This window comes from Bos mutus, chromosome 1 (genome assembly GCF_027580195.1).
Source record: "Bos mutus isolate GX-2022 chromosome 1, NWIPB_WYAK_1.1, whole genome shotgun sequence".
NCBI lineage: Eukaryota > Metazoa > Chordata > Mammalia > Artiodactyla > Bovidae > Bos > Bos mutus.
The window spans coordinates 15,453,241-15,480,258 of record NC_091617.1 but is presented as its reverse complement, the minus strand read 5'-3'; positions in this window follow the sequence as shown (position 1 = coordinate 15,480,258).

Sequence of the window (27,018 nt, the reverse complement as noted above, 5' to 3'; positions counted from 1 at the left end):
CAGAGGGGATAGAGTTTAGCAGAGAACCAATATTTGAAAGATCACTTTCAGAGAAATGTGCTAAGCATTGGAGCTTTAACCAGAAAACGTACAGCTGGCGTGACATAAAAACTCCTTCAGTGGAATAAGCACACAAGATCATATACTCTTGTCCAACTGCTGTTTCTCCTCTTTTACCTTTCATATCCTCACTGCGTTTCCTGGCCATTGTGAAGGAAAAATGAAATAATACCAGTGCCAATCAGGTAAGTGACCAATAAGTATTTGTAAAGATGCACGGGGCAAAGGTATATTACCCTAAATTTCCTTACCTCTCTAAGATATTTCTGTTTGACAGCCATTCATGTCTTTGGGCTTTCTAGGTGGCGCTAGTGGTAAAGAACTTGCCTGCCAATGCAGGATATGTAAGAGTTGTTGCTTTGATCCCTGGGTCAGAAAGATCCCCTGGAGAAGGAAATGGCAACCCACTCCAGTATTCTTGCCTGGAAAATCCCATGGACAGAGGAGCCTGGTGGGTTACAGTCTATAGGGTAGCAAAGAGTCGGACCCCAATGAAACAACTTAGCAGCCGCAGCACCGTGTCTTTATAAAGACATTTATCTATATACCTATATGCTTATTTTTTAGCTCCCTCGTGCCATTGTCCAATAATTAGGATTTCCCGTATTTGTACTTATTTCACAGTAAATGAAACTTGGAATTATTTTTCTGAAGGTATATATCTTAACCTTTTGTTGTTCAGTCACAAAGTCATGACCCCGTGTGACCCCATGGACTGTAGCCCACCAGATTCCTCTGTCCATGGGATATCCTAGTGGGTTGTCATTTCCTTCTCCAGGGGCTCTTCCCAATCAAGGAGTCTTATCCTGCATTGCAGATAGATTCTTTACCACTGAGCCATCAGGGAAGCTCCATCTTAATCTTACTATCCCTTGAATGTTTCTGTCCTACGATACTTAAAAAATAAATAAATAAAATGTGTTCCTTAATTCTGTTTCAATTTACTTTCTGGAAACATAGTTGTTGTGTTGCCTAACCTCCACCCTTACATCACCCGATTCTGATCTTGAATTCTCAGCTCTGTTAATTCCTGGAAAGTTTTGTTCAGATTACTTCATGCCATTTTACTGGATGCGTAGGAGTCAAATAAAGGAGCTCGGCTGTGCATGTCAATTGCTCCGTTTTTTAAACAGAGGATCTTTCCCGATTAGCAGATGTCAGATTGTTTCAGCTCCCTTGCCACTGCCAAGTTCTGTAAATTGGCTACCAAAAAAAAAAAAAAAAAGGGGGGGGTGGTTCTTAGATTGGTGTCTGATTACTTCCTTTCACTATTGCTATATAATAAATAATTAATACTTTGCTTTAATCTGATCAGTTTACTCTGAAAGTGAATGTGTTCAGTCATGTTCTACTGTTTATTGATGTCTAATTATTTATATTTCATTGCATTTTATTCTTTAAGATGTTTGTCTTTTTCTGATGTCTCCTTTCTTCATACAGTAATCACATGTTCATTGTTTTTTCTGCTTGGTCTGTTGTAATCACTGCGTTTGAAGTGCATTTTAGGTCAGGAAGGCTCTGTTATGAGCAGAGAGGCTCTTCACCAATCCAGAATTGAGTTTGGAAAAGGTCACTGTTCAGGGTGATTTAGTGCCAAGATTTGTGTTCATGATGGATTAAGAGAGCAAATAACCATGGTAAGGCTGCCAGCTCTTTGGTTTGTATCCCTTCTGTTTCTTCATGGTGTCTATGTTAAGCTGAAAGTTTACAGACCTGACTTATAATTCTCTCTGTGTGAAGTGTAGTTTCTGGGGAGAAGACCTCCTAGACCAAAAGCTGAAGTGAGGAGATGGCCTTGTGAAAACATGATTTATTAAAAGAAATGCATATTTGGTCTTTGTTCCCATTGCTGGGTCAGCTCCCCAAACCCTTGGGATTTCCAAAGAGAAGAGAGCAAAAAATTTAACCTAAAGATAGGGGCTCACCACCTGAGGATCTAGCCATGTGAATAGAGGTTGGAACTTATAGCCCCACTCCCCAAACTTGGGGAAAGCAAGATGAGCTGAAGATGGAGTAAATGGCCAATGATTTTCATGAATCATTCCTATGTAATGGTGCCTCCTTAAAAACCCAAAGTGCAGGATTCCAAGAGCTTCCAGGTTCATGAACAGTGGAGATTTGGGGAGAGTGATGAGCTTGGAGGGCACAGGAAAGCTCCATGCCCTTTCTCCATATACCTCCCTGTGCATCTCTCCCATCTGTCTGTTCCTGAGCTAAATTCTTTTATAATAACCTGGTGATCTAGTGTTTCTGAGTCCTGTGAGCTGCCTTTGAAAATTATTCACACCCAATAAGGGGGTTATTGGAACCTCTGATTTGTACTAGGTCGGTCAGAAGCAAAGGTTCTGGGCTTGCAACTAACATAAGAAATGGGGAGGAAATCCTGTGGGACTGAGCCCTTCACCTATGGAATCTGGTGTTATTTCCAGATGCAGTGTCAGAACTGAGCTGAATTGTGTTGTGGTTTTGATGCTTAGTCGTGTCTGACTCCTTGCAGCCCCCATGGACTGAAGCACACCAGGCTTCCCTGTTCATCACCAACTCCCGGAGCTTGCTCAAACTCATGTCCATCAAGTCAGTGATGCCATCCAACCATCTCATCCTGTCATCCTCTTCTTCTCCTGCCTTCCATCTTTCCCAGCATCATGGTGTTTTCCAATGAGTCAGTTCTTTGCATCAAGTGGCCAAAGTATTGGAGCTTCAGCTTTGGCCTTTGTCCTTTTAATGAATATTCAGGACTGATTTCCTTTAGGATGGACTGGCTGGATCTCCTTGCTGAATAATAGGACACCCAACTGGTGTCAGAGAATTGGATGGAAAAATCCTTTTATCCCCACATTGGAAACGATACTAGAATCATATTAACATGCTCACTGTGGTTTTCAGCACCAATGAGAGGCAATAAGAAACCCAGCCATTTGACAGTAGTTGTTCAGACCTGACTGCACTGAGAAGGGGGAGACCTCAAGTTCACTAAACAGGGACATTTGCAGCCCTTGCCAGCTAAGTTCCACTTGGTTGACAATATTGAACTTCACCAGATTCCTTTGATCTCAAAAAATAGAAATAGTCCAGAAATTAGCCTAGCTTTTCTGTGTTCCCTGACTGCAAAAAAACACCCTTTAGTGTATATTTAAGCAAAACCCGTGAGTACCCCCATTTGACCTAAGACAAGGCCTAATACTCTCCAAATTCCCATTATTTGACCTTTAAATGGTGAGCTGAGTTGTTTATCCTCACTGAACATTCTGGATGAAATGTTTGCTAACCTGAGGAAACTTTCGTCAGACACCTCTCCTTCCCAAGGCCCCTAAGCCTTCACCAACTTTGAGCTTCTCAGTGCTGTACAATTTATCCTGCACAGCTTCTCTGGGAATGTTAGCTGACCTCAGGGGAAAATATTTCCTCATTAATGGTTTTATCATACCACCCCCTGTCCTGTTTACCCACATCTGGATTTTCTAGTCTTGTTTACTCCACCCTATAAAACAAAAGCCCTTTTCTGATGCCATTTGATAAATTTGTGCATCTCCTGGCAGATTATGCACACTTCAGTAATCCCTCTGTCCCAATTGCAAGGATTCCCCTGCTTTTATCATAGCAGTCTTCCTCCCCTAATCTTCTCTCCTCCTCAGGAACCCCGGACTTCTTATCAACCTGCCTAGGAATTGATTCTCTCAGAACCTAGAAGGATAGAAGGAACATGTTTCTGCCCCTACAGTGTGCAGGAAAATCTTTGAACTTGAAAATTATTTTTTTTTCTCCCGAGCCTCTGTTTCTTATTTTACAAAGCTTTTCCTGAATTATATAACATAACATTTTAGATATTTAATTTATTATACTGACTTGTTTTCAAAAAATTTTTGAAGATTTAAATGCCTTCTGCTGCTGAGACAACTGCCTATTACCAAGAAAAATGGGGAAAAACAATGTCCCCTGTGAAAATAAGTTTATTCATTTAAAGAAAAAGAGCTAACGGATCCTAATACATGTTGCTCCAATTCCAGCACCTCTTTCTTAAGATCTTATACCCTACTTTTAATATAATCTGGCCACATTATTTTTGTAGATAGTAATTTGATTTTGTGTATCTAATTTTGTGATTTTTATTTTTTTGCTTTTTTTCTTTTAGCAAATGCTCCATGCTACATAGTAATGAAATTATTTCTAAATTTGTGCTTTTTTTATACAAACAAAAATCAGGACACATTTTTATTTCACTAATTATAAGATTTTTAGGACTGTATATGAGATTTCCTAGAATTTCTTAGAATTACTAGAATTCCATTTTCCAAAAAAAAAATTAAAACAGTAGTCTGACTGTTTAATGTGTTCAAAACACTATTTACTCACCTAAGTTCTTTCTAAATCCTATACATTGCCCTTGATCTACATAAGTGTTCTTCATGATTATTTATGAATAATGTGTATAAATTGAGATGCAGTGGCAGTGCTAAGCAACCTACTTTACAGTAGGTTAAACTCTATTGAGTGTATATATTTAAAAGTCCAATTCTGTCAGGCATACATTATACAGGTACAAATGTCAGGCATGAGATAATTCATGCTGGTAATTATATTAAAAGAGCAGGAAATAGAACATTGTTGTTACAGAAATTGTCAGGGGAAGCTTGATTTTTAATAGATTTCATAGAAATATGAAATGACTTGGAATATTTAAAATCTTCACAGGCAAAGGAAACAAAGTGGGTGGTAAAAAGGAAGACTGCTCTGATTGTAGAAACCTGGAGATGTCACATAGCGAGGAGGCACACTGGAGACAAAATTCTTCTTCAGAAGCACTTGAAAATGTGCCTATAAGGGTATAGATATGACTCAATGAAGAGTAAAAGAATCAGAGTAGCAGAGGACCATATGTCCTTACTAGCAAAATGAAAGCAGCTGGGGAATATTTGCACAAAGTAGAAGACATACAGTACATGCCCACTAAATTGCAGATTTCATTGTCATACATGGTTGTGTTCATCAATTAATTTTATGCAATGGAGAGTTTGAAGGAAAAAAAAAATCTTTTCCATGCATGGCCCACTATTACTAAGGGATATATAAAGCCATGAAGCACAAACAGCATAGCTCAACTCTGATCTTTTTTGAAGAGGATTTTTTTCTCTATCTATTAATCTTTCTTAGATATATTCACCTGGAGAGGAAAAATGCTTTTTGTTCTATCACAAAAGAGGCCAGCCTTTGAAATTCCATCTTTGTTCTTCACAATATAGGCTTGTATAATGTACAAAGAGCTCTCTCTGAAGTCCATAAACAAAAGAAGGCCTTGGAGTACACAAGTTATCTGTTTAACTAAGAGAGCTTTCTTCACCTCCTCTGTCCTGATTTAGGGAGTTTCAGGTTGCCACAAAACTAAGATCTAATCACTGCAACAATTGACTGAGGATTCCCACAGAGAGTTTAGAACAGAAACCAGCATCACACAATTTTATATTAAGACAGGCCCCCAAAGCACATTGGAAATTGTTTAAAGATAACTTGTTTATTTTTTCTCTTTAAAAAATACTAAAAACTAGATTTTCAGTGAATGATATGCACCATTGTCAGAGATAATCTGTTTATAAGTTATGTGTTGGCATAATATTTTTAAATGATTTAGAAAATGCATATTTCTTCAAATAGTTGTACTACATATATTAAAAACAGTGATCAAAATTACTTCTGTATATCAAACTGTACATTTTTTTCCCTCTAATCATGAACAGAAGTTTTGACTTGTGAGAAAGATTATACTTTTACTGTAAACCTAAGGTAAAAATATCACATATCTCCAATTTAAAGCATTTTGTCCTCTGTAAACATTATCCTTTCCTGATTTTTTTTGTAAACTTGACCTTTGTTTGGAAGATATCCTTCAATTATTAGCACTTCTTTCATGGCCTGCAATACTTATTCAGAATTCAGGATGGGGAACACATGTATACCTATGGCAGATTCATTTTGATATATGGCAAAACCAATACAATATTGTAAGGTTAAATAAAATTAAAAAATAAATAAATAATAAAAAAAAAAAGAGTAAAAAAAAATAAAGTTGAGGAAAAATAATCTCCCAGAAGTATATGGGATTTTCAGAAAATGTGAAGTTAAAGTGTCCAAACAGAAAAGACCCATTCTTCAGTGTTACCTGTATTTCAGAACACTGCATTTGGAATAGCATCTGAATAGGAAATAAGCGAGTAAGGTGCTAGGTTGGTGACTTGAGTTCAGTTACCAGCATCTTCTACTATTTTTAGGGGGAGAAGCTGCATACAGAGTGAAGTATGCACTGGGCCAGGGCTTGGGACCCCCTACTTTCAGATGTCCAGTAAAAGGCACATGACCTTGATTATTTTTTTTAGTACACAGCTTTTTTAAAATAAAGTAGCTGAATCAGATGATATCACTGGTTTTGCTTTATTTTTTTTTTCTATGACTCTGTCTTTCATTCAACAATGAAAGTAAACACCCATGAAAATAGGAATGAGGATAGAGTGACACCAAAAATCCCACAACTGGCCTAAGTGTACAGATACTTACTTTATATTGGGAATTTTCTGCAAATGTGTTACATAATAGTCACATAAAAGTAGCCATTACATACTTGCTTGCTGTTGTTGTTGTTGTTTTAATTCAACCCATTTCAATGATTTGTTGTTGCTTAGTCCCTAAGTCATGTCCGACTCTTTTGCCACCCCATAGACTGTAGCCCACCAGGCTCCTCTGTCCATGGAATTATCTAGGCAAGAACACTGGAGTGGGTGGCCATTCCATTCTCCAGGGGATCTTCTCAACACAGGGACCGAACCTGGGTCTCCTGCATTGCAGGCAGATTTCTTTACTATCTGAGCCACCAGGGAAGCCCATAGTAAAGTGAAGGTAGGTTTATTTAGAGAGGTATACATTCCATAGGTAGAATGTGGTCCCTCTCAGAAGACAAGAGTGGCCCCAGGAAGTGGGGTCATGTCAGAAAGTGAGAGCAGTGGTGGGAGAAACATACTCCACAGGCAGAGTGTAGGCTATCTAGGAGAGTGAAAGCCACTCTGAAGTATGAAGTGGTTAGTTTTTCTGGGCTGCGTAATTTCATAGGCTAATGAATGGGAGGAGTAGTCTAGCTGTTTTGGGGAAGGGAAGAAAATTTCCAGGAGGTGGACCACCATCCTCATTTTGGCCTTTTATGGTTGGCCTTGGAACTGTCATGGCACCTGTGGGTGTATCATTTAACATGTTAATGTATTACAGTGAGTGTATAACAAGGCTCAAGGTCTTCCGGGAGTCAGATCTTATACCATCTTGAGTTTGATGGATTCTGAGTTTTGTTGTATCCTCAAAGGCTGTGTCATCCTTTTGAAAGTTGTGTCCTGCCCCCTTCCTGCCTGTCTCTCTATGAAATGTGTATTTAAAGATTTACATATAAATGGTGTACTTTGCCTGGAGAATCCCAGGGACAGGGGAGCCTGGTGGGCTGCCATCTATGGGGTCACACAGAGTCGGACATGACTGAAGTGACTTAGCAGCAGCAGCGTACTTATATACATACATATGTATACATATATGTATATATATGATATATACATCTTTTAATATTTTTGGACACATTGTACAGCTCATGAGGTCTTTGTCTCCTGACCAGGGTCTAAGCTGTACCTCCTGCATTGGCAGTGTGGAATCTTAACCAATGGACCACCAGGGAAGTATGCTGCTGCTGCTAAGTCACTTCAAAACTAATACAATTATGTAAAGTTTAAAAATAAAATAAAATTTAAAAAAATAAATAAAAATAAAAGTGAAGACAGAAAAAATAAATAAATAAAATAAAACTCAACATTCAAAAAAAAAAAAAAAGATGTATATATCAGCACAATAAAGTAAGAAAATTTTAAAAAAAAAAAAAAAAAGTTCAGCTATTATCTGGTGTTTGTGACTCAGATGACATTAGGTTTATTTATTTCTGCTTTATTTACTTTAATATCCATATATACCTGGGATCTGGAAAGAGTTTTGAATAGAGGGGAAATAGTTAATGGAATCAACTCTCTGAATTACAGAAAAAAAAAATTACAGGAGCAGAAAACACACTCTTTAGTTAAACATCAGTTGTCTAAAGGTATAATAATCTCAAGTACTTGAAAGGTGAAAATAATATGCCATCCTTCACATGGGCTTCCCTGGTGGCTCAGAGGGTAAAGAGTCTGCCTGCAATGTGGGAGACCCGGGTTTGATCCCTGGGTTGGGAAGATCCACTGGAAAAACAAATGGCAACTCACTACAGTATTCTTGCCTGGAGAATCCCCATGAACGGAGGAGCCTGGTGGGCTACAGTCCATAGGGTCCCAAAGAGTTGGACATGACTGAACAACTTCACTTTCTTTACTTTCACATGCAAATTTGGCACTACCAGCCCATCATGTGTTGAACTTGTACTTAAAATTCTTTTTATTAGTGGTGAGAATAGCTTTTAATAATTTTAAACACTCTTCCTTTCTTCAATCCCTCTTATGACCAATAGGACTCATATAATGAGCCAGGATTAATGATGGGCTTGTAGACAGAAAGAAAGGTAATGTGTCAAACTTTAATAGAGACTTAACCCTTGATTTTATGCTACTGAAGGTTCCTGCCAATGGAAGAGACATAATGAGATGTGGATCGATTCCTGGGTCAGGAAGATCACCTGGAGGAGGACATGGAAGCACACTCCAGTATACTTGCAGGGAGAATCCTCATGGACAGAGGAGCCTGGTGGGCTACAGTCACAAAGAGTCAGACATCACTGAAGTGACTTAGCACGTCTCCTGATACCAATCACTTCCTTGAATTATCTGACACACCAACAGAATGTCCAACAATTCAACTCAATTCTGACACCATCTACCTGGACTTAGCATCAGACCCCACCAGTTAAAGGGGTTCAAATCCCTTACTTCATCCACCATAATAAGCCCTGCACCATTCTTTCTTCTGACTTAATGGCTATAAATCAGGAGGTTCCCACAACCCCTCCTTGGATGAGGGGAAATACTTGCTAGACTACTGCTACAGTTGCCTATACTGTAGACCAGTGCATGGTCCAACTCTAACATTCCTTCCAAAGATGTAATCATTTGGGCATAAATGAGGATAAGAAGGAATAATAGCCAAGGATAAAGACATAGATGTTTCTGACACCTAGCTGTTTCTTTCGTCTTGAGGCTGGGCAAGTACAGGGCTTGCAGGCCTGCTGGGTGCAACCCGTCAGTTAGTAAAAGCTAAAATGCTGTGGCAAGCAGCAAGCAAGGCAGCCCACTGAGTTTTTACCTCTTTCAGTCAAAGTGATGGCCATCTACACAGGATGCTGTCCATTTATCTTTGGAATATCATCCATAAACCAGGCACCTCTTTGTGGGTCAATTGTGTGCTGTTTATAGAACGCTGTGCACATGACAATAGAAACCAGAAACTTCACACAGTTACAAATTCAGTACTGAGAAAAGAGCTCCCTACCCCTGGGTGTCTCTTCAGATTACCCTAGTATCAAGATCTTATATGCAGTCATTCCTGAGTATACATAGAAGACTGGTTCCAGGATACCCACAGATACCAAAATGAGAACACTCCAGTCTCTTATATAAAATGATGGTAGTATTTGCATGTAACTTATGCATATCCTTCTGTATTTTTTGAGTCATCTCTAGATTGCTTGTAATACCTGCTGCTACTGCTAAGTCACCTCAGTCATGTCCGATTCTGTGTGACCCCATAGACGGCAGCCCACCAGGCTCCCCCTTCCCTGGGATTCTCCAGGCAAGAACATTGGAGTGGGTTGCCATTTCCTTCTCCAATGCATGAAAGTGAAAAGTGAAAGTGAAGTTGTTCAGTCATGCCCGACTCTTAGCGACCCCATGGACTGTAGTCCACCAGGTTCCTCTGTCCACGGGATTTTCATAAATGTATATTTATAGTTGTCGTATGACAAATTCAAATTTTGCTTTTTGAAACATTCTGGTATTTATGAAATATTTCCATCCATGCTTGGTTGAATCTGTGGATGTGGAACCTGAAGATAAGGAGAGCCAACACAGAGCCAAAGCCCCAATCATTGCAGAGAAGCACTCTTAGATTTTCCTGTTTAAAGCCTAGTATGCACTCCCAGATGGCTCAGTGGTAAAGAATTCACCTGACAGTTTAGAGGATGCAAGAGACTTGGGTTCAATCCCTGGGTAAGGAAAATTCCCTGGAGAAAAAAGAACTCCAGCATTCTTTCCTGGAATTTGGACTGTAGTCCACAAAAGAGTTGGACACAACTGAGAACAGCACATACACTCAACATATGAGTATCTCAAGAGAATTTGTCTCTACCATCTCTGCAGTTTTTATTCTGTAATATTTGGACTCAGCCACTCTTATTGGTTCTCATTTAGCATTAGTATTGTACCGGGGTCCAGCCCTGGTGGATCCAGGGAATTCAAAGGGGACATGGCTTCGGCGATCAGGATACGATAGAATTAAAGATATAAAGAGTGGTTAAATAAGGATAGCTCAGTGAGAAAATTCAGTGGAGAAAAGAGGCTGAATAACTTGGTTTACGTGGAAAGCTAATAAAATTCCAAGATAAGGAATTTGTGTCACCTACATAGGCCACAGGCGTCCTCCAGTTCTCCCGAAGGAGAAGAGAGACACTAAGGCCTCCCTGGTCAGATCTTAGAAACCCAGGCAAAATTAGTAGGCTTGACAAGCCTCCATGCTCCAGATGGAAATTCAGCCAGAAGGTGAGAGAAAGAATGACATGGAGAGACCAAGCTTCGGTGAACAAGGCCCACACTTTATTTTCCAAAGTAGTTTTTATACCTTAAGTTGTCCATAGAGGATAATGGGGGAAGGTCAGCAGTTCTTGATCCTTATCAAAGCCAGGCTTTCAAACATATCATATGCAAAAGTTTAGGTGATTCACATCATCTTCTGGCCAGGGGGCCTATCAACATTTTAAGATCCTTTCTTCAGAAAACGTATTTTTCTCTAAAGGTGATTATTCTAAAGTCAGGTGCCACCCTTCGAAAGCATTAGATAAAGTTGCATTACTGTAGGGCAAAGGTGTGGTGGGCTATAATAAGAAAAGAATTAACTCAAGGGTCCAAGGTTACAAACATTAAAGCTACTACTTACATTCCTATACACCAATTATATTAATCAATACACTCCCAGGGACACAGTAGGTAAGGGATATGGAAACTTAGCAGCAAACATTGCCCCAACAAGTAGAAAACCCTTCACCAATACAATTTTTAATCAATCTTTTAACTGCTCAAAGGAATCTGTATTTAGACAGTTTAGAACATCTCATGCCTCTCACGGTTGGGAGGCTCTGAACAATCACATGTGGCCAGAAGAACCTGTTCAGGCAGGCTAGAGGACTTCCAAAGGAGTTTGTAGATTGAAACACTCTTGTCACGCCCGGGAACTTTATTAACTGGAGCTGTAAGTTAACTCTTTTTCAGAGAGAGATTGTGGTGGGGTACACACCCCTCCCCCCGCCCCATAAAGTCAGAGGTGTAGGTGAGAGCACAAAGCAGTAAAGTAGGCAGACTCTGGTTTTGGGGGTAGGTGCTCGAGAACTTCCAGGGGAACTCCTGAGGCTTGATCCCGCCTTTGCGTATGCTGAGCCTCCTTCCTCATGACCTTTGCCACGGGCGGAGTTCCTCACGTTGGCTCCCGGCAGTATTGCTTGAAGGGTAGGTTTACATGGCTTGTATTTTACAATACTAGATAGGGTATATTCCTAATCAGACAGAGTGTCTGTTCTGATAGTTCATTTGAGAAAGCTGTGCATGCTCAGTCACTTCAGTTGTGTCTGACTCTTTGCAACTCTATAGACCATAGCCTGTCTGGGTTCTCTGTCTATGGGATTCTCTAGGTAAGAATATCAGAGTGGGTTGCCATGCTCTCCTTCAGGGGATCTTCCCAATCCAAGGATCAAACCTACATCTCCTGAGTCATTGCAGGTGGATTCTTTATGGCTGAGGCACCAGAGAAGCCTGTTGAGAAAGCTGTAGCCACTTCAAATAAAGCCTGTTCAAATTTACCACCTCTTCTAGTTTCCACCTTAATCTCATCAACCCTTATATTCCTAACTGAAGCCTTCATCTAGCATTTATTAGCAGTTTCTTGTTTCAGAATACTAGGTAGAGTAAGCATTCCACAGTCAGACATAATATCCATATACATCCATCCTCACAGAACATTTAGGAAAAGCAGATACAACCTCTTCACACAGAAACTGTTTAAGCATTGTAATTTTCTTTGAAACCTCCACCTTAATCCTATCAGCTCTTTTACTTCTGTATTTGTTAAATCTGATTGAACCCCATGTTAGTGCTGGTCCCATGTTGGTACCAAAGTGCAAGTGGCTCCTATGTCAAGAAATCCCAGAAACATTTCTTTCCACCCCTTGAAAATTATGTCCACTCAAGTACGAAAGGCTTTGCATCTCCAGCAGGGTTTCTCGCTGACACACCCAGGTCCTTTTGTCAATCATTATCTTGATTAATCTGTCCAATTATGACATCAAGTATTTCCAGGTTCAGTTTCTCATTGAAATATTTGCCTCCTCATTTTGTTTTAATTCCTCCAAACATGAGCATGTGGAGTTGTTCCGGGTCTTTTTTAATGCTGGGAAGCCAGCAGGGATTTTCTTTGGTCCACTCTTGGTCCACTTAATACACCAGTGATCTATTAAGACCTTTGTTTCAGCAATATCAATGTCCATTTTATTCATCCCATTTTAAATAAATTATCTAAGAAGTCCCACCCTTTTGGAATGGCCGTTTTGACTCTCTTTTTCTTCTTTTTTTTTCACTCCTGGCAGTGTTTCCTTTACTCACCCCATTTCCTAGTAAACTTTTAAAAGTTTCCACCCTTCCAGGATAAGTCTCTCAACTCTCACCACGTGAAATCTGTGCTTGGTCTAGCATCAAGGTTTGACTCAGCATTTTCTTACATTTTGCCTATTACAGGTAATAATAGCCAACAATGGATTGTATATTTAGTGTGCTTCTTATTATTTTGAGTTTCCTTTAGTTATCCAGTGAGTGAAGTCCTTGCAAGTCTTATCTGCAACCATTTCGAAATACCACTGGTAAATTTTACTTTTAGTGAGAGATCACAATGTAGCTGAATTTTCATAAGATGGTTACTAGGTAGCCATCCAGGGATGGGATTTCTCATCATCTATCCTCATATTTTTTCTCTTTATAAACCACATGTTATTCTGAGCCAAGGCTGTTCTAGAAAATTAAATTTGTTTACTAACACCAAAAGAGAGTTTTGTTTTTTTTTTTCCCCTGGTTCTTGACACTAAAAACATAGTGTTTTTTCTAGCACCACTTATTTAATTTTCTAAACCCAATGTGTTCAACAATTCAGATCAATTCTGACACTCTCTACCTGGAGTTAGCATCAGATCTCACAAGATAAGGAGCTCAGTCCAAGACTGCTTCAGTTCCAGACTCCAGTCAGGAGTCGTGGGCATTCATACTTCTGACCCAGTGACTGTATATGAGGTTCAACCTCCTCAGGTTCACAAAACTCAGGAAAACATATTACTTGCATTTTCCAGTGTTATTAAGGATAGACCTCAGAAGTAGCCAAAATGAAAGTGATTCAAAGGGCAAATTAGGGGAAGAGGGGTCATGGGGCTTCTGTGCCCTCTCCAGGGACATCATCCTCTTGGTCGCTCAGTGTGTTCACGAACCTGGAGGCTTTCAAACCCTATCATTTAGATATTTTTATGAAGATATCATTGGCTGTTGGTGATTGACTCAGTCTCTAGCTTCTCCTTCCCACCAATTTGGAGGTAGGTTTGAAAACATCAAGCTTCCAATCAAGACATGATCTTTCTGGCAACCAGCCCCCTACCTGAAGCTATCTGGAGGCCCAGTTACCAAGGGTTGCCTTATTAGAATAAAAGGCTGTCCAGTAGATAATACTTGGGCTTCCAATGCAGGAGGTATGGGTTTGATCCCTGATCAAGAGTTTAGATCCCACGTGTCTTGGAGTCAAAAACTGAAACATAAAAAAGAAAAAAATATATTGTAATAAATTTAATAAAGAATTGAAAAAGCCTGTATCATAGTTAGCACTCAGGAAATTCAAACTTTTTTAGGAGCTCTGTTTTTAGGAGACAGGAAGGGAGAGACACAGAACAAATACCTTTTTATGATATCACAACTACATACCAAGCCATCAAATAGGCTTATCACAAACAAAGTGAAATACTCAGCCACAAATAAATGTACTTACACACACACACACACAGTATACTGTTATAACTCCTGACCAAGTATTCACAATTGCCTATTTCTTCTCCTCTGCTTTATCTTGACCAAAATTTATTCCAGCTTCTCTTTCCCCACAGGTCCCTGAACTTTGGCTTATCCCCCTCCCTGGGGAAAAGAATAAGATTCAGAATATGCACCCCCCTCCCCCGCCATTAGCTTATCCCCAGATCAACAGGCCCAGCAGACACATTCCTGTCAAATCTGTCTAAACAAAAATGGTGCACAACCTCAGCCTACATAGTTAAGGTGCATGTGCCAGGAACGATTTCAGTGAGCCCAGACTCTTACATCTTCCTGTAAAAGAAAGGAACTAAATTCATTGTTGTGATGTCTGGTTTCTTTAACTGACAGTAATCATTTGATGTTCCAATCATCTGTTTGTTTGTTTTTTTTTCTGGTTGTTGTTATTTATGCAAACACTCCTGTATATCCTGGCTCTTCCCTTACGTCTTTGGAACAGTCTCTCAGAACTGTCTGAGAGACTGTCTACTACATGTAAATCCTCAGTCAGTTCAGTTCAGTTCAGTTCAGTTGCTCAGCCATGTCCGACTCTTTTGCCACCCCATTAATTGCAGCACACCAGGGCTCCCTGTCCATCACCAACTCCCAGAGTTCACTCAGACTCACATCCATAGAGTCAGTGATGCCATCCAGCCATCTTATCCTCTGTTGTCCCCTTCTCCTCCTGCCTCCAATCCCTCCCAGCATCAGAGTCTTTTTCAATGAGTCAACTCTTCGCATGAGGTGGCCAAAGTACTGGAGTTTCAGCTTTAGCATCATTCCTTCCAAAGAACACCCAGAACTGATCTCCTTCAGAATGGACTAGTTGGATCTCCTTGCAGTCCAAGGGACTTTCAAGAGTCTTCTCCAAAACCACAGTTCAAAAGCATCAATTCTTCGGCTCTCAGCTTTCTTTACAGTCCAACTCTCACATCCATACATGACCACTGGAAAAACCATAGCCTTGACTAGATGGACCTTTGTTGGCAAAGTAATGTCTCTGCTTTTGAATATGCTATCTAGGTTGGTCATAACATTCCTTCCAAGGAGTAAGCGTCTTTTAATTTCATGGGTGCAATCACCATCTGCAGTGATTTTAGAGCCCCAAAAAATAAAGTCTGACACTGTTTCCACTGTTTCCCCATCTATTTGCCATGAAGTGATGGGACCAGATGCCATGATCTTTGTTTTCTGAATGTTGAGCTTTAAGCCAACTTTTTCACTCTCCTCTTTCACTTTCATCAAGAGACTTTTTAGTTCCTTTTCACTTTCTCCCATAAGGGTTAAATCCTCACTATGTCCATGTAATAAATTATAATTCTCACCTTTTAGATTGTGCACTTTTAGGTTATCAGATCACATCTATTATGGTTACCCACTCTTTGCCCAACTTCCTTTTAAAAGTTTATGCTAAGCTGTGCTTAATTCTCTCTCTAAAAGAAAAGTATTTTTGTGTTTAATTTTGAGACACTTGCAGATTTCTGAGCTCCTAGCTTTCTCCTATTTCATTAGTCTTTTTCAATGATATCTCTCCTTATCTAATCCTAGATTTGAAGCAGAGAATTTATAACACTAGTATTACATCAGATGTCAATATCTGAATGAAGTCTTCCCCGACAGAATGAAAAGAATTAAACAATTCTGTAATGAACTTGGGCAATGTAAAGTACATCATCTAGATAATTTTATGAATTATAAAAGTGAAAAAAAGTGCTTTTTTAAAGGTGATTTTTATAAACTCAGTTCTAATGTGAAGGAAAGGTATAAAATCATAATTTTAAAAGTAACATTTAACTACATACCAAGAAAATTTTTCTTAAAATCGTTTTATTTTTGTAAAATTACATTATTTTTATTTAAGTTGTGTCTCATTTATATAAGGGTTTCCCCTGTGGCTCAACTGGTAAAGAATCTGCCTGCAGTATGGGAGACCTGGGTTCGATCCCTGTGTTAGGAAGATCCCCTGGAGAAGGGAAAGACTACCCACTCCAGTATTCTGGCCTGGGTAGCTCCTTATCTGGCATTTGTTTAAACCTAACTGGGCACTATACACCTCAGTCTTTAAGAAAAAATACTCAGCTACTTTAGTTACCAATAGAATAAAAATATGATCACTTCACAAATTTTTCTGTCATCTTTGTTGAAGATCCTTTTAGTCTTATCTTTTTATTCCACTTGTATTCTTGCTAGTCTTCTCTAGTCTTTTCATTCTAATTTTACTCTATGCACTCCCAAAGCCAGCACCTTTTTTATTTATTTTTTTTAATATGGGCTATCTGGAATCAATATACCCTGTAGTTAAAGGACTATAGACCAAGGGAAGCTAGAGATTCTCCTCTTAAAAATAATAGTTCTAAGCAATTTTCCCATACAGCCATAAGATTACAGAGATAACATTGCTTTTTTCATAAAAGATATAATTTTACCCCTGAAGGTGTGTGTAATAAAGCAATATAGTGGAAAAGAATATTGACTTTTTAGATTAATTTAGTTGTGTAAATAAATTTAACTACTTCATATGAAATAATACCCCTCTGCTTACTAAATTCAGTTCAGTTCAGTTCAGTTCATCACTCAGTTGTGTCCAACTCTTTGTGACCACATGAATTGCAGGACACCAGGCCTCCCTGTCCATCACCAACTTCCGGAATTCACTCAAACTCACGTCCATTGAGTCAGTGATGCCATCCCCTTCTCCTCCTGCCCTCAAGCCTTCCTAGCATCAGAGTCTTTTCCAATGAGTCAACTCTTTGCATGAGTTGGCCAAAGTACTGGAGTTTCAGCTTTAGCATCATTCCTTCCAAAGAACAGCCTGGGCTGATCTCCTCTAGAATGGACTGGTTGGATTTCCTTGCAGTCCAAGGGACTCAAGAGTCTTCTCCAACACCACAGTTCAAAAGTATCAATTCTTTGGCACTCAGCTTTCTTCACAGTCCAACTCTCACATCCATACATGACCACTGGATAAACCATAGCCTTGACTAGACAGACTTTGTTGACAATGTAATGTCTCTGCTTTTCAATATGCTGTCTAGGTTGGTCATAACTATCCTTTCAAGGAGTAAGCGTCTTTTAATTTCATGGCTGCAGTCACCATCTGCAGTGATTTTGGAGCACACACACACACAAAAGTCTGACACTGTTTCCCCATCTATTTCCCATGAAGTGATGGGGTCAGATGCCAGGATCTTCATTTTCTGAATGTTGAGCTTTAAGCCAACTTTTTCACTCTCCTGTTTCACTTTCATCAATAGGCTTTTTAGTTCCTTTCACTTTATGCCATAAGGGTGGTGTCATCTGCATATCTGAGGTTATTGCTATTTCTCCCGGCAATCTTGATTCCAGCTTGTGCTTCTTCCAGCCCAGTGTTTCTCATGATGTACTCTGAATAGAAGTTAAATAAACAGAGTTACACTATACAGCCTTAATGTACTCCTTTTCCTATTTGGAACCAGTCTGTTGTTCCATGTCCAGTTCTAACTGTTGCTTCCTGACCTGCATATAGGTTTCTCAAGAGGCAGATCAGGTGGTCTGGTATTCCCATCTCTTTCAGAATTTTCCACAGTTTATTGTGATCCACACAAAGATTTTGGCATAGTCAGTAAAGCAGAAATAGATGTTTTTCTTGAACTCTCTTGCTTTTTCCATGATCCAGTGGATGTTGGCAATTTGATCTTTGGTTCCTCTGCCTTTTCTAAAACCAGCTTGAACATCTGGAAGTTCATGGTTCACGTATTGCTGAAGCCTGGCTTGGAGAATTTTGAGCATTACTTTCCTAGCATATGAGGTGAGTGCAATTGTGCGGTAGTTTGAGCATTCTTTGTCATTGTCTTTCTTTGGGATTGTAATGAAAATTGATCTTTTCCAGTCCTGTTGCCACTGCTGAGTTTTCCAAAGTAGTATATTGATTGCTTAAATATTAAATATGCCAACTAAAGCAATATATTTTCTGATAATAAGTGTTTGTTGAAGGACAGCGAGAAACTTTAAATGAATCTTAAAAATGCAAAAGCAGTAAAAAACTTACTTTTTCTATTGTTTAGCTTTTGTCAGTTTTTTTCTTTAATTTTTGGCCAAAAAAATGTTCCACTGGATGAGAAATCTATATTTTCACTTTCTGACTTTTTAAGTCATTATGTATTATTTGTATCAAACCAATTATTTCATAATACTAGAAAAACCTGAATGCTTATTTTAATGAGCAAATAATTATAAAAACAGTATATTCATTCATGTGTCTTTAATCCCATTGATATCATTGCCTAGATAAATAGGAAACATAAACAATGAACAGAAATAAAATGTTATAAAAGTTAAAAGTTATCAGTTAATAAATTCAAGCATAAAACAAGTACACCAAAAATCAACCTAATTGCATAAGTATTTGTCATATGAGAAGGCCAATAGTTTCCTCACTATTTCTAAATAGACTTTTTATCATGTGGAACTTTTCCAGCTCATTTGCATTCATGATTTCACAACTACTAATAATTTACATATTATTGCTAAATCAAGTATTGATTTTATTTTAAAATTATGACCAGAAATAAATTTAAGGGATAATAGCTATCTTGTGTCTCTTTTCTTGTTTTTCAAAACCATACTAGATATGTGAAAAAGCACTGAAGCTTCTTTGTCGTTGTTTAGTCATGAAGATATGTCCAATTCTAGTTAAATTGAGTGAAACTCTTCAAAAATATATTAGTGAGTCTGTGAATAATGAAACATTTATAGAAATTACACACCTTGGTTTGACCTTCATTCTAAATTTATGACTTAGTTTAATAATAAGAGCAATTTTTCTGTGTGTGAAGTTATACTATTATAAACCACCTGTACTGCTATAAATAGTAAAATGTGTAAAGATATATGCAAACTTATTATCACTGCAGCCTTATTTAGTAGCTAAGTTATGGAAGCAAACTGTGTGTTTATATGCTTTTATGTATTTCTAGTTGTCTGCAATGAATATGTGTTGCTTGTGAAATTAGGAAGAATATAGGAAATGTTATTAAAAATGACAAATATATATAAATAAAGAAATTGGGAGCCTGTGAAAAGCCACCAGAGAGACCCCTGGTGAATGAGGTAAAAATCTTCCAACTTCACTGTGCATTCTCTGACTGTGAGAAGGATGCTGTTTTTAAGAACCAGAGAAGTACCTTTAATAAAATGCCAAAGAATGCTCACACCACCCCACAATTGCAGTCATCTCACACGCTAGGAAAGTAATGCTCAAACTTCTCCAAGCCAGGCTTCAGCAATACATGAACTGTGAACTTCCAGATGTTCAAACTGGCTTTAAAAAAGGCAGAAGAACCAGAGATCAAATTGCCAACATCTACTGGATCATGGAAAAAGCAAGAGAGTTCCAGAAAAACACCTATTTCTGCTTTATTGACTATGCCAAAGCCTTTGATTGTGTGGATCACAATAAACTGTGGAAAATTCTGAAAGAGATGGGAATACCAGACCACCTGATCTGCCTCTTGAGAAACCTATATGCAGGTCAGGAAGCAACAGTTAGAACTGGACATGGAACAACAGACTGGTTCCAAATAGGAAAAGGAGTACATCAAGGCTATATATTGTCACCCTGCTTATTTAACTTCTATTCAGAGTACATCATGAGAAACTTTGGGCTGGAGGAAGCACAAGCTGGAATCAAGATTTCCGGGAGAAATATCAATAACCTCAGATATGCAGATGACACTACCCTTATGGAAAAAAGTGAAGAGGAACTGAAGAGCCTCTTGATGAAAGTTAAAGAGGAGAGTGAAAAAGTTGGCTTAAAGCTCAACATTCAGAAAACGAAGATCATGGGATCTGGCCCCATCATTTCATGGGAAATAGATGGGGAAACAGTGGAAACAGCGTCAGACTTTATTTTTTGGGGCTCCAAAATCACTGCAGATGGTGACTGCAGCCATGAAATTAAAAGACACTTACTCCTTGGAAGGAAAGTTATGACCAACCTAGATATCATATTAAAAAGCAAATACATTACTTTGTCAACAAATCTCCATCTAGTCAACACTATGGTTTTTCCAGTGGTCATGTATGGATGTGAAAGTTGGACTGTAAAGAAAGCTGAGTGCTTAAGAATTGATGCTTTTGAACTGTGGTGTTGGAGGACTCTTAAGAGTCACTTGGAATGTATGGAGATCCAACCAGTCCATCCTAAAGGAGATAAGTCCTGGGTGTTCATTGGAAGGACTGATGTTGAAGCTCAAACTCCAATACTTTGGCCACCTGATGAGAAGAGCTGACTCATTTGAAAAGACCCTGATGCTGGGAAAGATTGAGGGCATGAAGAGAAGGTGACAACAGAGGATGAGATTTTTGGATGGCATCACCACCTCAATGGACATGGGTTTGGGTGAACTCCAGGAGTTGGTGATGGACAGGGTGGCTGGCATGCTGTGGTTCATGAGGTCACAAAGAGTTGGACACAACTGAGTGACTGAACTGAACTGAACTGATTTACACCCACCAGTACAAATTATAAACACCAGATTAATATTCCTATTGACTCTGATCCACTAAATGAACCTGCAAAGTAGATAATATGTTTATTACTATTGCTGAATATTATAGATAAGAGGAATGGAAATAGATTGATCTTTTTACATATCTAATTTTGACTGGAGTAAAAGTACAGATAGCCAAGTAATAACGTAAAAAGGAAACTTTCAACTAAGCAAACATGGGATCAAATTTGTAGCCTTATGACTTTTAGTATTCATTCCAAAATATTCATATGAGATAAAATGAACATTAAAATATGTTAAAATCACTAAGTACTTCTGGATTTGGTTCTATGGCTCAGCCAGTAAAGAATCTACCTGCAATATGGGAGATCTTGGTTCAATCCCTGGGTTGGGCAACTCCCTGGAGGAGGGCTTGGCAACCCACTCCAATATTCTTGCCTAGTGAATCCTAATGGACTGAGGAGTCTGGTGGGCTACAGTCCATGGGGTCTCAAAGAGTCGGACATGATTGAGCCACTAAGCACTCTAAAACTTAGTACAAAGTAGTATTCACATAAATGAATCTTCAAAATATAAGTAAAGAAACACGAAGGAATTTCCTTGTAGATATATTACACTTTCATTATTAAACTAAACGAAATGGTGCCTATTTTGTTCAGTTAATTCGTTGTTAAGTGATCAATCAGTTATCCCCAGTTAATTCAGAGTGTCTTACAGAAAGATACTATCTACCTTTCACTTTGCAGAGAAAGCTTGAGCTTAAACCAGCTTTCTGATTAGATCAGTTAAAGTATGTAATAAAATATGGAGACAGATTTTTTTTTTTTCCATGTAACCTAAATTCTGGACTCAACAATGCTCTCTCATGTTGCTATAATGTCAGAATTAGCAATGAACTTGGTTTAATTTGTTTTCAAGTAAAAGTTAGACCCTTGGTACTCAAAGATAGTCCATTAGCAAGAATGTCAGCAGCAGCTGGAACATTATTAAAAACTCAAAATTTTACACTGAAACATATTAAAATTATTCCACCCTGAAATTACAAACTTGGAATTCACATTTTAACAAGATCTTCATATCCTATGTTCCCATATCAAAATTTGAGGTGCACCAGGTTATGTGACTCTCATAAGGGATGCTTTTAAAAGAAGCCTGTTGTCAAATATGCAATTGAAAAGAATATGCTTTAAAGTCTTCCCCAATCCTAGACTCAATTGGATTTTCTGAAAAGATAAACGAAACAAATCTTAAAATTCCACCTCTCTTATCTGAGGGAAAATAAATTGTGTAACTTGTTTTTCTTTGTTGGTATTTTGTCTAAAAAAATAAAATTAAAAAGTATAAAAGGAATTTTTCATTTTCTGTCACTTCCAAAGTGTAAATCAAATCTTCAGAAAAGGCAACAAAAACCACTTGAATAACATACAATCAGTTTAGGCAGATATACTTTGCCTTTAATATCAAAAATATAAATCAACCAACTTTTCTAACATGCAGTGACTTTCAAAATTCAATGAATTTTTGTCAATGTCGGCTCACAGTGAACACTCTCATACCTCTTCCTGTTGCTCCATTCCCCAAGCTATTATCCTGCTTCAAACCACAATCGTTTATCATCTGAATTTCCACAGTACATCCTAACTAGTTTCTGAATTTTTAACTTTGTTCCCTGGGATCCACTGTGGATATTCTAGCCATCATAAAATTTCTGAAATAGAGAACAGATTGTTACCATTTTGCTTAAAACCTTTATAGTGTTTCCAATTTTCAGAAGATGCTCAAACTTTTTGAAGTCTATAGTGACTATCCCTAGTCATTATAACCCAGTTCTACTTTTGCTGCCTTTCTGCATCCATCTCCTTGTGTACCATATGCCAGGCATATTGATTTCTTACCACTTTGCCAAGTAGCTTCTCAGCTTTGACTTGGGGTAGTTAACACTTTCCTTACCTTAATGGATATATAACACATAGTTTCACTTCTTCTCATCGTAAGTGCCACTTCACTTAATTTGATGGGATGGGAAGCAGCCCATCCCAATATCCCAGAAATACCTCTCCTGTGGATTCCATAGTGCCCTGTGCTTCTCTACCTCTGCACATATTATAGTAAATCACTCAGTTACTTATAGCAGGTTTTAAAAATATTATTTCAAATTTCTTACAGCAAATTACCTCTAAGGAATAAAGTGATGATTTTTTTTTTTTTTTGCTAAAAAGCAGTGTTTAATATACATGATTATAAGACCAAAAAAAAAAAAAATAATAGAAATTAAATAAACTACATTGATAAAAAATGAATAGGAATTTGGAGGCTGGGTTAAACACCAAAAGAGGGGAAACTGCAAAAATGAAAATAGCCTAAGAATCAATGTCTGGAGCTAGAATTTATGTGGAAACTTGATTTTGAAATATATTTGATTTGCTGGGTGATCAAAATAATTGATACAGGATAATTCTTAATAAAGAACAATGTTCTTTTAAGCAATAATAATAATAATAAGATTTAAAGTGTTCACTTATAAAATGTGTGGTTTAAAAGATTTTTGCTGTTTCCAAACTTCTAATATATTTTATCCACTGATGAGAACTGTGTTTAACAACTGAATTGGCGAGGGGCTAAGAAGTGAGGTATAACAGTGGAAGCTTGGAAACAGAAACCAGAACAAGAACTTAAGAAAGGGAACTCTTACAGTACTTGGAAAAATGTATAGAGTCTTCTACAAGACATATCTTAGAAAACAAGAACAAATTTCATTAAATCTCAAAAGACAATATAACCTCAGTTGATAATCTAATTTAGTGATAGTTGTATTCCTGAATAGATTTGTTTTCAATTGTAATTTTAGCTGAAATTTAGTACCTTTCTTGGATTCAGAATATACAGGAAAACTTTAAAATAAATAAGTGATCACATACACATTTAAAGAGAATCTGATTTTAAGAGAATGCTTTATTCCCAAACCCTATCATGACTAAGATTGGTGACATTAAAACTTTCAGCTTAAAAAAAAAGTATCTAAACATTTTGACCATGAAAAATGAAAATGTTTATTATATTTAGAAAAAAAAAGTATCTAAGTTATTAATGGGTTTTGTTCTTATAGTTCTGATACTATATGTTTAAGTGTTACCTAAAAGGTAGTAATGACAACCAGAATTTAAGCTCCTACAGGAAAAGAATTTTATAACTTCTTCAGTGCTATTTCCTCTGCACCCAGAAGAATGCTAGGTAAAGTACAGTGATTTATTTAAAATTATTAAATGAATGTATGAAAGAATTGAACTTCCTAGCTCAACAAGTTGTAGATTCTTCATTAGATCACTAGGAGGAGTGTGAAGAAATTTTAGAAAACCTTCTAAAAGGTTTTCAGATAGAAGAAAAATAAAAATATAAAAACACAATGGAGAGTATCTCTCAATTTCCCTTTCTTTATTATGGATTATATCACAGTAGTTGACTTTGAGGTTTTTGAGGAAGCAAAAGCACAGAGGAAATACTCAAAATGTAAGTCCTGACACTGCAAAGGGTAAAATTTTCAGTAAAAAAACAAACACATCATGAAATCTACATTACTGGAGAGGATACCTTGACTTGGGGACCCTAAGTAGTTAAATAAAAAAAAAAAAATTCATTGAATGTATGTAATGTTAATGAGTGGGCTTCTCTGGTGGCTCAGCAGTGAAAAAAATTCTGCCTGCCAATATAGAAGTTGCAGGTGTCAGATTTCATCCCTGGATTGGGAGGATCCCTTGGACAGGGAAATGGCAACCCACTCAAGTATTCTTGCCTGGGAAATATCATGGACAGAGGAGCCTAATGGGCTACAGTCTATTGGATCACAAAATGTCGGACATCTCTGAGAAGCTAAACAAGAACAGCAATATTAATGAACATCTGCAAGGCTATGATTTTCTGGAATTCTCAATATCTATGTGCAATCAATAGTATTAATTGGATTTTGATGTATTTAATTTTAATTAATGTTGAAAGAGTAAAGAGGAGAGTGCCAGCTATCTATATTTTGATAGGTGGGAACTAAGTCAGTATGTAATATGTGGGGGTCAAGTGTAGGCTTCTTTTCAAAATTGTTAGAAATTTAAGCACATCAACAGTAGTGCATTAAACCAAGTATGGAGCTCTTGTGCGCACAAGCCTGTGACAATGGTCCTGGTTGGGAGTAACACTAAGTGCAATGGGATATGCTAAAATGGTGATCTATGCTTTAGCATCTTTGACACAGAAGCGATTTATATGAAAATCTAGATGAGTAATAGTTCAGTGTTATAGTTTATCTTCACATTAACTTCCTTCAATACTGAACTCAACTGTATCTTTTTCCTTTTGGAAATGGGAAAATTAGAGACAGTGGTAGACACTATTTTATAACTTATCCTCTGAAATTTCCTTGAACACCAAAATAATGAGGCAAAGATAATTAACATTTACTTACCAATGCTACAGCTACATAGACAAATTAATCATAAAGTGAAATCTTCATTATCATCATAAATTCATGAGTAATTAATGAAATAATTAATAAAATGAAGTAACTTGTCAAAGGATCACATAATCAGTAGGTGACTAATTAAGAATCAGCACACAAAATTTGTTTAATATGAGGAAAGAGATGCTTCTCTGATTCTTTCTATATCAGATTAGTCTAGCCTCCTCTCTCTTTTTTTCCTATCAGCCCCCAAGAGAACAGAAGTTGCTAATATGATTGATTATAGCCTTGGGAATTAACTTTATATTAAAAAACTCAAAGCTCTATGATTCTCTCCCCCCATCTCTTTCTCTGTCTCAGTATTATATGATTTCAGACTCTATGGTATAGATTCATGTTGGGAGACCCCATTTATGCTTTAAACATAAATCTCCTTATACTGAGCTCTGCATTGATGCACTGACTTCTTGTGAAGCATTATTTGCTATTGTTATCTCAACTGGGAGAATGGAATGATTGGCAGGGTAGTGTTTATGTCCTTGGGAATCTTTAGTCACAGCATCCAGTCTCATCCTTTACTTCCAATATCTTAGAGGTACAGTAGCCAAATAACATCTGAAGTTGACATGATTTGTACTCAAAGCAGGATTTGAAACTTACTGGTGATGTCTGGCAAGTTGTCACTTAACCCCTCTATGTCTGTTATATTTATAAAGTAGGTGCCATCAATTTCATAGTTTTATATTCTGGATTAAATGAGGTAATGAATGCACAGTGCCTAAGTATAAAGTTCACTCTGCTTGACACAGACAGTGACAACAGTAATATTTGAGACATGTTCTGTATTAATCAGAGTTCTCCAGAGAAACAGAACCAAGAGGGTGTATTTATATATATATATATATATACACATATAAATACTTATATATTATAGGATACATATTTATTACAGGATATATATTTAATACTATATAGTATATGTTATATATAATTTTATGTGTTTATATAAATATAAACAATGTGTATATATGTGTAAATATATGTATACAAAATAAAAATTTTTGCTCAAAGAATTGTTCTATATAAATCTACCACAATAGTAATTGAGAATACACATGCATTATTTAGCTAATGATATTTTATTTTATAAAGAAATGAGATTTTAGAAAAATCTCCCATTAAGTACTTAGTATAAAGATCAAAAAACAAATATTCAAAAGTGAAACCCTAATTTTATATTTGTCAAACATTAGTAGATGCTCTTAAGTAACCTCACCTAACTGACAAACTTATTTAGGCAGTTAGGAGTACATTTTACAGATAATTTATTTTGAAATACCCATCATGACTGACTTCTATTTGAAAGCAAGTTTTCTACTACTATCTTGCTCCTATATAGACATAATGCCCAATTTATAACACCTGTTCTTATATAATTTTAGTTCCAGAGAGTCTGTCTAAGGTTTGTAGGGCTGAACTTTGAATCTCAAACTTCAAATGTCTAACTATTTAGCTAATTTCAAATTTATTTTTAGAGGCAAAAAATAATATATATTGTATAACCTCATGTACTTCTGTGTCCTATGTACCTTTAAAATGAACCAGCCATCTGTCTAAAGGAGAATTCAAGTCAAGGTCTTAAAATTTCAGGACTCCTTTTCAATAATACCACCTACATATGTCATCTAGAAAACACATCAGT